General features: G+C 29.5%; 1 long non-coding RNA gene across 1 annotated transcript; it reads left to right on the top strand.

Moving 5' to 3' along the window:
- The first annotated feature begins 4,561 nt into the window (after positions 1 to 4,561).
- LOC110018886 lies at positions 4,562 to 12,980 on the top strand. The gene is made up of 3 exons (XR_002293403.1): positions 4,562 to 4,712; positions 4,784 to 4,891; positions 12,946 to 12,980. It is a non-coding gene; the product is annotated as an uncharacterized LOC110018886 (long non-coding RNA).
- The last annotated feature ends 312 nt before the right edge of the window (positions 12,981 to 13,292 follow it).

Below are 13,292 nucleotides of genomic sequence, written 5' to 3'. Positions count from 1 at the left end.
ATGCAATTGTATAAACTACTAAGTTAATGTTTCAAGATCCATTTTAATAAAAATTTATAGATTAGTTAATATTCATTAAAATATTAGATCAAAAAAATATAATTTTTCATTTGAGTAACAATTAATCAATATTCCTAACTAGATAATTATTCATATTAACAAGAAAGCTCTCCAACATTTATGGGGATCATCTTTATGATTGTTATTTATTGATAAACCTATAAGAAAGATTAGCGATGATTAGACTATAACTCAAAAGATACATATATACATATATACATATACTCAACATATTAACATAAAATAAAGCATTCATTTCTTATAACCAAAATTATTTTTAATAATTATATTCATTAAGCATTAAGTTATACTAATAAGGTTCTTTTCAAATGTTGTAGTATAGTTTTTCTTCTTAATTATACTATAGGTGGACAAATTATATGCCTAATACATTTCTCATTAAAATTAAAGTTTTTTTTTAATTATACTATGTATAGCTTACATGTTGAGTCTTCAGGCCATGTTTTATTTTTCATATTTATTTTAATTTTATTAAAATTTTATAATTAAAAATTTAAAAGACATATCTCTCAAATAGATAAATTCACTAGTACTATATTGGGTCTTATATTATAGACTCAAATGATAGATGTATAGATAGATGTTCCATCGAGTCAAAAAAACTCAATAAAAAAAATTTACTTAATTTTACACAGAATCAATTGAATATTCACTTTAAGTTGTCTTCATGCATCAACACTCACTAAAACAAGCTGCACATAAAGTTTTGAATAATGCTCTAATTTTAATTAACATATTAAATATCTAAATTGATAAAATACCAAATGCAATAAATAGTAAACACTGCATAAAAATGTAACATTCATGATTTTTCATGTCAAATATCTTATGTACTCACCTCCCAAGTCAACATAAGGTTCAAATTAGATGCATATCCACTAGAGAAAATTGGTGGATACAACCGTTCATAAAAAAATATTAACTAATATATATAGTTTCTTTAATGAATTGTAGCTCTGCTCCTTACATAATATATATATATATATATATATATAAATTAAGATCATATTGAACTTTAGGCATTATTTTTACTAAGAAATGTCTCTCAAAGCTCTAACTCTTTTCTCTTATAACACTCCAAATCTAATCTGATTTTATTGTTATCATTATATTTGCTATTCAGATTTATTATAGTATTGAAGATATTATCAAAACTAATTTGATTATGTCGAATCAAATTAGTTTTCCAATAAGAAAGATCCAAGAAAATACTCAGTTTTTTCTAGTTATGAGTAATACCAAGATCAGTGGGGTGATTTATAGATGGTTTTAGAGAATTAGTAATCTTTGCTTTTACACTAACCATTTGTCATAAGTCATCACTGATTATCATTGGCAGAGGCCTTGATTACTTAGCTTTATTTTTAGAAAGACATCTTAAATTTTTAATTAGGTGATCATTAAGTAAAAACATTCAATAACAACCAAATCATAATTTTTTTGTCATATTTAAAAATAAATTTCTCTGATAGATTCATAGAATATGGACAAGATAACTTTCTCATAGTGCATTATCCCAATAGCATTCAATAAGTAAATTATAGTTCACATCAGGATGAATTTCATTTTAAAATTTTATTTTGTAGCAATATCATAAATGACCACAACTATTTCCCATAAAATGTAAACCTCTGTTATAATTCTACAAAGATACATCAATTTTTGTTTTCTTTTAGGCAATATGGACCATGTATGATCAATATAAACAATATAAAATATGTAGTCAAGACAAAAAAAAATTGCACAAACTAAATTCAAATGATTCTTTACTGAGAAGCTATATTAAAACTTAACTTAACTACGCCTAAACTAAATCTTAAATTTATTTAAGTTCAATTCTATATTAAATACAACAGTCAATTGGACGTTAAGTTAGACACAAGAATCCAATATAGCCTAATCTAAATTTAAAGTTAAAATAATTTAACCTAAGATCAAAGCTAAACTAAACCAAATTAACTATGCAAATTATTTTAGCTTAAGCCTACTTTGACTTTACAATTTATTCCAACTCTAACTTCACTTCAGAGTGAACCATAACTAAACCAAAGTAAAATGCACCCAACTTGCACTTACTCCAGGATAACCTAAACTCGACCTAAAAGTTTAAAACATGCCAAACTCTTAAGCTCAAATACACCCCGACCCAAAACCTTAAACATGTCAAAGTCTTAATCTCAAGTACACCCATAGAAGTTAGTTGGGTTAACCCAAATCAAAATTTTCAAAACGAATTTGCGTTGGATTTTCAGTTAAAACTAGCACCCAATCATTTTCTTACACACCCACTAAAATCTTCCATAAAACCTTCCTAATACGCTTCAATACTCTTCAAGTGGCCAGTTGCATGATTTTCATCGGCTCAATCACACAACATGCATGGGCCCCGACCTTCATGTGGCTGATGTACGGCTTCAATCTGAACCATCAAATTCCAATATCTAATTAAATCACGCAATTCCGCAATCCCATTATCAGCTTGCGAGCTGCCACTTCTCTTAACCACTGGAGCTCTCTTCTAGTATTTTAATGGAGCCCCTTTCCCTTCTATAAATAGAACTAGAACTAAGGACCTATCCGTGCAATTATCACAACGATACATACCGATTATATGTATATACAGACCTGCTAAGCGCATGTTTTGTCTTATATATCCACATATATATTTTTCGTAGTTTCTCATTTATTTTTGACTTTTTTCTAGGTTTTAGTTAATGATCTTCAAAAGCTTAGTGAGCGAGGTGCTGGTGCTGACAGAAGATAGAGAGCACAGAGGCTGAGTTGCATGAATTATTGCATCTCACCCCTTTGTGCTCTCTATACTTCTGTCATCATCTTATTATTTGCTCCTTTGCATAATTTTAGTTATCTCTTCTTGAATTTAGGGTTTGGATATAGAGGATGATCATGCAGAGCAAAGAGTTTTTATTTTTGAATGAAATACTTGTACTTGATTTGTTTTCTTTCATATGCTCTTCATTTGAGTTTTCTTATTTTTTCTCAACTTACCATTTAAAGATTTTCTTAGAATAAATTTTCTTATTGTTTTCATGGTGCTAGAAATTGATTGGAAAGCTTTTTGTTTTTTTCTCTTTTATGTGTTTTTTATTCAGTAACTGAACTGTGTGTTTTTGTTTTCATTAATAAATACATATAGATTTTAGTTGCAGATCATTTGATAGCTAGGTTAGTATATGAACTTATTTTTTCTTTTGATACTCTTCAAATTATTTTTTTGTTTTTTGGTTTTTGTTTTAATAAGGGTAATGTTTTCTATGTTTTGTTGAATTATGCTATTATTTTTTGTTTTTTATTTTTTTTTCAAAATCCATGTACAGTTCAATTGGAGATTTCCTCATCTCTTAAAACTGAAGAATGGAGGATAGTATGGGATGCTCAAACCCACAATTTGAATACTGTTTTATGACAATATTTCTTAATTATTTTTTCTTATCTCTTCTATTCATCCCAATTTACTAAGGTGTAAACTATATTACTATTATAAAACTCAAATCTGTTTCCTATAGTGGTATATATATTCAATATGTGTAGCCATTAATTTTGCTTATAGAGGTCATTTATACAAATAATGTTTCATTCTTCTATCCTATATTCATTCACACCCCCCTCTCTCTCTCCGCAATAAAATGATGATAAAAACATAAATATGAAATTGTTCGAGGAATTTAATGGTGAGATTATGAAGCGGACATCATTGCCAACTAATCCATATGATTTTATTCAAGGCAGGCGTTCACAGTTGCCAAACTTCTTATGCCTTTCTCATCAGATTAACCAATGTTAGGTTTTAATCACATTAAAACATACATATAAACTGATGGGACTTGGAGCGAGAGTGAAGCTTATCTTAAATGTAACTTTTATTTTATCTTCGATTAATGTTGGAGCATTATTAAGCTTTAGACGCTATGAGTTTCTTTTTGGATAAAAGCAGTTGGTGGCGTGGCGTTTTACCCCTTCAGAAGGGTAGAGAGGCGCATATTAAGATAGCAATTCTCTTTGGATATATTCTTTTTTAGCAACTTTATGACTTATATTATTATATATTTATATATACATGTAGTGAAAGGCCTGGCTTCCTCTTACGTAAATGATTCCTATTTTGGTTTAAAATATTAATTTTTTTGTTTTACTGCTGTTCCCGACATAAAGTGAGGGCGTACTAAGCTTTCCTATTTTATTTGAAACTTGTTATTTACAAAAATCAATTATTATTATTATTATTTTTTTCATTTTTATCAAATCTTCAATGGTTTGATGTCGCATATGTAAATACATCAGTTTGATAATTTAGAATGATTAATTTATAAATCTTATTGTTCTGTTGGTCTATGTGTGATAATTTTTTAAAATGGTGTGTTAAATCATCAAGTATGTGACTTAATTTTCGGGGATCCTTTTAATAATGCCTATTTTTTTAAAAAAATCATATTTAGATATATTTTCTATTATTATTCATTATAACTAGGGTGAATAGAAATAAAATTTTGAGAAAGTTGAAAATAATCCTATTAATTTGTCTTTTTTGCCACAGGTTCGTAGCCAAGTGGAGTTGATCCAAGCTGCTTTGAAAAGTTAATTATAGTGGATCAAAGGGCAAAGGTTGCATGGTTAGTTAAATGGGATAATAACCTAGTTCGACTCGATAAGTGTCATAATCATGACAAAATATTACATGCAGTTTTTGCACGCCCAAACACCTAATAACAGAGGATCATGTGAGCGAAAGTTCACATGCATGATGGTGTGACTTCTATGATGGATTGTCTGAACTTAAGATTGTCCGCAGGTAATATTTTCTCCTTAATTAAAGATTTTATCAAAACTTGATAAATGAGATGTTTATCTACCAAGGCAATTAATCTCCATCATCTTTGTCGCATTGCTAAGAAAGTCATAAATCACTTAATGGTTTTTTGCTATCGGTATTTCATATTCACTCTGCCATCCCTAAATATTTATGTGCTTTTTTTGCTCCCCAAGTTTTGGACTTGGAGATTAAGAATATCATATTTATCATTGAGAAATACAAATCATCCTTAGTTTTAGATTGACTATATTTTTAAAATCCTATGATATCATGGAAAACAATTCCAACTAGCCGCTTATAACTTTTATTTCATAGTTCTATCTTGCTTGACATGTCTAAACATAACATTTTTCACTCATTCCTAGAGTGCAAATGCCAGTACAATATGTCGCTATTATCCGATATCGTATATAATTCATTTCACAAATTATTATTAAAATTTTAATTAGCATTCTCAAAAAAGTTATCATTTATTATACATCTATTGCAACCGGCTCTCATTCAAAATAAATAGATTAAATATATATTTGAAAAAACATTTTTGTGGAAATATATGTCACAATAAAGCTTTTAATATTATGAAGTAAGACTCTGTTACTTAATGCATAATTCTTAAAGGTTTTTTACTCTATCATGATTAGGTAGCAACTACATCAATTATGTTCTCCTTTTAGTCATTAACAATGAGTAGATTTATAGTTATTGTAATTATTCTAATGATTTAAAAAAGGCCACTCCTTATCCCCTTTTCTCTTCACTTTGGCAATGAACACTATTTTAATTTTCTTATAGAAGGAAGTCAATGATGGATATTTCAATCCTATATGTAAATTAAGCTTCTTTATCAATGGCAACTTTACTACCAATCACCTTATATATGGTAATGATCCTTTGATTTTGGATCATGCTAATATCGAAGCTACCAAGTGTGTTTTTCATCATTATCTTGGTCATTTTGTTCACTACATAGGTTTGGAAGCCAATATTATCAAATCTAAAAGTGTGGTTGTTTCCCATTGAAATATAAATATTTTATTAGTTCTTGCTATGGGAATGTTAATAATCAACATTTGTTCTCCAAGATTAAAAAAAAATTATGGCTCGTTAAAGGATTAGAATCACAAAACATTATCCGTGTTAGCCAAATTTCACTTCATTAATTTAATCTTCAATCAATATTTGTACATAACATAAATTGTTAGCCTTACTAAAAATGTAATTTTATGATTTACTCAAGATTTTTCTTTTATGGTTTGCCAACTAAAAAATTGCATTTGACCTTTATTTCTTTCTACACTTAGTTGTATATATAAAATAAAATTATATAGAGGATTTAATATGATAGTATTTTTTTAGTTAATTGGTGTAAGAGAGATTATGGGTTTTTTTGGTACTCAATTTTAAAAAATTATTCATTTCAAAAGTACTTATACCTCTTGCGACCGTTTTGAGATTTTGGTTACCCTTTTTCTATTGGCTATAACAATTCCAATTTTTTAGTGACTCTTGGTTATATATAGAGCCTTAATTAGATTTTAATGTTCCAAGGGCTTATATTTTGCTAATAGTTGGAGCTTTTGATCTTAAAAATTGTACTTAAAATGCTTTAGGAATATTTAAAAATGTAAATTGAAGCTTATGAGAACTTTAAGAGATATAAGATGGTGATTAAGAATAAAATTAAAAATTGATTGTAGAACTCCTAATCTGGCCAATTTGATGCCAAACCTTATTTCCATAAATACTTTAATAGAAGATTGCAGAAATCTTTAATATAAAATGAGGAGACACTACAAGAAAGGTATTAATTAGTGTTAGTTTTAGAGTCCAAAAATTTCTGGCGCAAACTTTTGTGTCGGATTTGCATCTGATCTACGTCTATCTATACTGATTAGGGAAGGCCTTTGTGCCATTTTTTGTCGATGCAAACTGTTTGTATTAAAAGTTGCATCAACAAATTTTGATGTAATAAGATTTTTTTATTAGTATTGGCCGTTCAGACGGTGCATCCGATGCTAAATAGTTTGTTGGCAAATGCCGAAGCAAATTCAACGCACATGCACTAAAATTCTAATCCAATGTGAATGAGCCTCATTTGCATTTCCACTATTTAATAGCTTTAGGGTTTCAGCGACGACTGTTCTCCAGCGAGCGTCCGATGCATTTGCAATTTTGCTGCTCTGACGAGTATCCCTCCTCTCCAAGCTTAGGTAATGTTCTCTTCTCTGTTTTGGGCCTTCTCCTTCCTTATTTTAGGGTATGTAATACGTATGAGTTGTGTGGTTCGTATTAAAAAAATTGAATTTTGGTTGTTAGATATGTAATACATAAGAATTGAGTGGAATGTATAAAAAAAATTGAAGTTTACGTGTTACATATGTAATACATAAGAATGGGGTGGCATTTCTGTAAAAATTAAAGTATAGGTCTTAAAAATATAATACATAAGAATTGTGTGCCTTGTATGCCAAAAATAGAAGTTTGTGTGTTAGATATGTATTACATAAGAATTGAGTAAAATGTAAGAAATTTAAGTTAAGGTGATAGATATGTAATACAAAAGAATTGTGTGGTCTGTATGTACAAATTGAAGTTTAGCTGATAAATATATAATATATAAGAATTGAGTGGAATGTATGTAACAATTAAAGTTTAGGTCTTAGATATGTAACACATAAGAATTGAGTGGAATGTATGTAAAAATTGAAGTTTAGGTGTTAGATATGTAATACATGAGAATTGTGTATTTTGTATGTAATTTGAAGTTTTGGAATTGGATATTTAATACAAAAGAATTGTGTGGTTTGTATGTAAGAAATTGAAGTTCGTGTGTTAGATATGTAATACATATTCATTATGTGTTTTGTCAGTAAAAATTGAACTTGGGGTGTTATATATGTAATACATAAAAATTCAGTGGAATGTATGCAAAAATTGAAGTTTAGGTGTAAGATATGTAATACATAAGGATTGTGTGGTTTGTATGCCAAAAATATAAGTTTAAGTGTTAGATATGTAATACATAAAAATTGAGTGCAATGTATGTAAAAATTAAAGTTTATGTGTTAGATATGTAATCCACAAGAATTGAGTGGAAAGTATGTAAAAATTAAATTTAAGTTTAGGCGTTAGTTATATGAATTGATTGGGATTTATCTAAAATTTGAAGCTTAGGTGTTAAATATATAATACATGAGAATTGAGTGGAATGTATCGACGACTGATATTTAGAAGTACTAATCTTTGATTCTACACACATATTGCTAATAAATATTCAAAATTTGATATCATGGATGTATAATAGATTGTATCCTAAAAAAAAAAAAAAAAAACTCATTGATGAATTCTTGAATGGTGTAGAGAAATTTGTACAAGTGACGTCACAACTGTACATTCGAAGTCTAATTTCAAAATAGAACATTTCCTTCTGAACTTACAGATAGAACTCATTGATGAATTCTTGAATGGTATAGAGGAATTTGTAGAAGTGGCATCACAAATAGAGGAATACTCGAAGTCTAATTTCCATTACCTTCTAAAATTCACTTCGAGATCCAAGTTGTCAGTTTCAAAATTGAAATTCACTTCGAAATCTAATTTGAATTATCAAAATGAGAATTGTGGAAATGAAATTTAGATTTTGATATGAATTTCCATCTTGGAACCGACAAATTAGATTTCGAGGTGAAATGTCATTCTGGTGTTGGAAATTAGACTTCACAGTGGAGGATACAGTGAATATTCTTATATCATATACTTTTTTTTTTTTTTTTCTTAAGAACATATTTTAAGGCGTGTAGCCAATTGCGTAAGGGGCTACAACGACGAGAATGTTTAACTCTAGGATTGGCTTTCTAGTTGGAAACAAAATACAAAACAAAATGTCCGTGATAGGGTTGGAGTAGCTACAGTTTCAAGTAATATTAGAAAAAGATATTAGGAAGTCTAAATAAACTGTAGGAATTATTTTTTCTTAAATGAAACAACAATTGCCGCGAATGATTTTAATTTTGATTAGGATTTCTTTAGATTTGACAACTGTAAAGCTCGAAATCAAAACTTTTGGTCGTAAATCCCAGATTTACTAAATCCTGTGAATCAGTAGATTTAACTTTGATGGGCTTGGGATTTAACTTCGCGGGCTCCCGATTGTCTCCCCCGTCCATAACTACTTTCTAATTCCTTGCTGAAATTGCCAAATAGTTCAATCAGATTTATAAAATTTAGTAAATCCATTGCCACACATATTTTCAGCTTTAACCCATTCAGAATTTAATAAATCCAAATTTACGAGTTTTATTAAATCCTAATAACTTAAATCGCATTTGTTGCCATACAACCCCTAAACACTTTCCCTAGTGTTATCCATAAGAAGGATATCACAAGAGAAATACATACACCAAGGTAAATCCTCATATAAATCCTAGTAAGAGCATCTATATCTAAAGCAAACATGTATGGGCTTAAAGCTGATCCCTAATGTAATCCAACTAAAATAGGAAAATATGTAGGGGTTGTCTGACAATGGCTTTAGACAACGATTTAGGCAGAATTTAAGTGACATCTTGCTATGCAATCATCTGACGCTACTGTAAATTTGGATTCCACTGATTTTGCCCCTAAATCCCGAATTTATGAAATCCAACAAATAGGTAGATTTACCTTCGCGCGGTGCGGGTTTAAGACAAATTATTCAAGAAATTGCCAAATAGTTTTTCTAGATGTAACAGGATTTACTAAATTCGTTGCCAAATAGCTTTTGGGATTTAACTCTCTCAGGATTTACTAAATCCAGATTTACAGGATTTACTAAATCCTAGTAAATTAAATCCCAGCTATTGTTAGACAACACCTTAATACTACTTGCTAAACCCTAAACTTTAGACAGCTTTTTGGAAATAATTGAAAATAAAAAAGTAAATGAAGAGGAGTTACCTTCCTCGATCTTTTGGGTAGGAGAGGAGTGGGAGGAGGAGAAAAATCTGATTTTGCAGTCACTATAAACCTTGAGCCCATCGGTGCGTTCCTAGCTAGCTTCTATAAAGATCATACCCAAGGCTTCGACGACGAAGGAAATGGTTTTGGAAGAAAAGAGAGAGGGGGGAGGGAGATGCGAGGGTTTTGGGGAGAGGAGAGGGATTCAGAGAGGCTTCGATACAAAGGAACGAGGGAAAAGGAATTAGGGCAGGAGGGGGAGGGTCGCGAATTTGGTGGTATAAAGGATTACTTCCGACTGCTTATATAGGACTTACAATCGGTCGGCTGTGAATTCTATTACTAACGGTACTCGTCGCTTACTATAAAAAGGCAAAGGTTAATCTCCCACCAAATGGCAAGTTCGAAGATAACCGAAGACATATAAGCGTCAATAATATAACCGATAGTTTATTGTGTTTTTTAATAATAAAAATCATCAGAAAAATTTTTTGTTGATAACCGACGACAATTTGTAGTTATGTCATAGTAAATAACCCAAACATATACCATCGTTGAACCTTCAGTAATCTACATTAGTACCGATAGAAAAAACTGTCACTTAATAAAAAAATACGTCAGTTAGCACCACGTCAAATGACGGATCGTGTATAACGTAGGCAATATGGTCGTCGATTAATATTTGCTTTACAACCAATGACCTAACGAGTCGATAACAATTAAAGTCAAGTCATCATAAAAAAATTATTATTTATAAGTGACGGCTTGTTCTATTGTTATGTCGTCGCAAATTACATAAATCATAATCCCGCTACACCATAAATAAATGAAACATTTTTTCGACGTAAATGTAGGTCGTTGGATTTGCTGTCGGTTTTAGTTCATTTTCTTGTAGTGCATGGCTTTCCCATAAAATAGAAGTCACTTGGGATAACTTTGGCTGGACACTCAAATTGATTGGGCTTTATTATTATTGTTTATTTATACTATTGCAATTCACCATATGAAAAGTTAATGTAACTTAGCTTTTGGAAAGAGTAAATACATGTTCTAGCAAACCTTGCATTATTTAGAAGACAAATACATAACCCAAAATGTATACATAAATAAATATAAAATTGTAATAATTATCTTAAACTACAATATATGATATAAATGATGACATGAGAATAATAGATTGCCTTTGGTCATTATTTTTTTCATAGACTTTATGATAGAATTATAACTACTCTTTTGGAATTGATAAAAGATCAAAATGTCATACCATTGATAAGAGAGTTTCTCTTCTTCCACAAATGGGTTAGATAAAATATATTTTTCTAACATCTATTTTAATTATAACAATCATATTAGTATGTTGGATAACAATTATTTTAATTTTAACTACTCTTGTGGCTTAAACTTATTATTACTTTCAAATTTCTCACAAGCTTCTCATTTAACCTTTGGTTCTTTAACATTATAAAAAAATATTATTTTCTTTCAATATTTATATATAATTATAGATTTATATAATAAAATTTTTTTTTTGTTTTTTACAATTCAATTATATAATTATATATTTAAAATGAATTGCTACCTAATTGAGACATTAAGATTTTGATAATTTATAAAAATGATTAGAATGAAAAGTTGATTGGCCAAATATAAGTATAAGGAAATCATTACTAATAGATTTATAAATGATTTTCTTGCTAGTCTTCTCAATTTATGTTTTACATGCTTTCCACTTAGCCTTCTACCTCTTCTAGGGTTTGTCTTTGACACTAAATTAATGTAGCCTTAATTTTAAGTAAGTGTTCCAAGGGATAATATTGATGTAGAATGAGAACTATGTTTTAGAAACTCTAGAAATAAAATTAGTACAACATAGTGATGGTGAATATATTATGACGAGTTAGAATAACTTTGGGTGATTTAAATGTTTTTTTAGCATGTTATTATTTTATGGATAGGTTCTTTTCTTGATTTATAGGTTTGTCTTACAATGAATTAAAATTTATAATTTAGGCATGCAACTATTAACTTGAAGATTGTGATCACTTATTTTGTGTTTGTGAACTAATGTTGCTATTGAGGAACCTCATCCTTGATGATCATTTTAACTTGCTAGATATGCCTTTAATTTATTTTTTTTACAAAAAGATAATGATTGCAACCAATCCATTATTTACAAGGATTATTTTCTTATTATTAGTGCATTGCTTTATATTATAAAAAAAGCACAATAGAGTATTTTATAAGAAGGATCTTCTTTATCATCAACTAGTACTTTAATTATACTTTAAGTGGCACTCAAAATTATAAAATATAAATGGAATGTTAAGTGGATTGAGAATGCAAAACTTAGATTTTATTTTTTTTTGAAATTCTATTTTTGATGACATCACTAGTGCTTTATGTCTTTGGCCCTTGCCTTCACTATTTTCTTTTATTGAAAGTATCCATGTGCTTTTAACTGAATGAAAAAAGAATATATTGTCGTGGTGATATTCATTCATATTTGGAATATATTTTGGTCTCATTTGAGAAGTTATTTTCCTCCCACACCCACCCCCTCACCGCCCCATGGATCATTAGTTTTGGATTTTAAAGTTGTTGTTGTGCAAGCTTTTCATAAACATATGTTAGTTTTTAGAAATATTGTAATTTTTTTTTTTCAAAATACAACCTCTTCTTAATTTTTATTTATATTTTTATTTATATTTTGATGTTACATATATATTACATACGGAGCACCCAAAACATTGTTATGTACAAATAAATCACCCTTTTTCATACATTTCTCAAATTCTCAGTCAAATATCAAAGTTCATGATAAAACCCCTGCCCATATTTTTCGTTTTTTATTAAATTCACAATGATTTGATAATGACACGCATAAATGTGTCGATTTCATACTTCAAAAAATCACCTTGGTGCTTGATTTGTAAATAGCATTGTTTCTTGTGCACTGTATGTAATTATCCCACACACACACATACACACACAGATATATATATATAGATAGATAGCTGATGTATGGGGCATTTATGTACATAATTATAATGTCAAATGGTCAAAGAGGCATTGACACAATAGTTGTCATAAACGTTTAGGGTCCGTTTGGGGCAGCTTATTTGGTGCGGTGACGTTTCGAAAACGCACCTGACCTGTTTGGGTAAACTTTATTTTAGCAGCATATGCGTTTTCAAAACGCCAAAAACAACATTTTCACAGGTGCGGTGGAAACTTTCTGGCAACGGTCTGGCTTTTCTGGCTTTTCCAAAAAAATAAAAATCTGTAATAATTATTGCACCTAATTTATCATCAAATTATTTTTAATCAGTTTATCAGCAGATTATTCAATAAGCTGCAGCATATGCTCCCTCCCTTGTCTTCTGCTCTCTCCCTCCCTCTCCCCCCCTCTCTCTCTCTCTCTCTCTCTCTATCTATTTATGTTTAT

Source organism: Phalaenopsis equestris, unplaced genomic scaffold, assembly GCF_001263595.1.
Source record: "Phalaenopsis equestris unplaced genomic scaffold, ASM126359v1 Scaffold000036, whole genome shotgun sequence".
NCBI classification, from domain to species: domain Eukaryota; kingdom Viridiplantae; phylum Streptophyta; class Magnoliopsida; order Asparagales; family Orchidaceae; genus Phalaenopsis; species Phalaenopsis equestris.
This window is presented reverse-complemented; position numbering and strand designations above follow the sequence as displayed.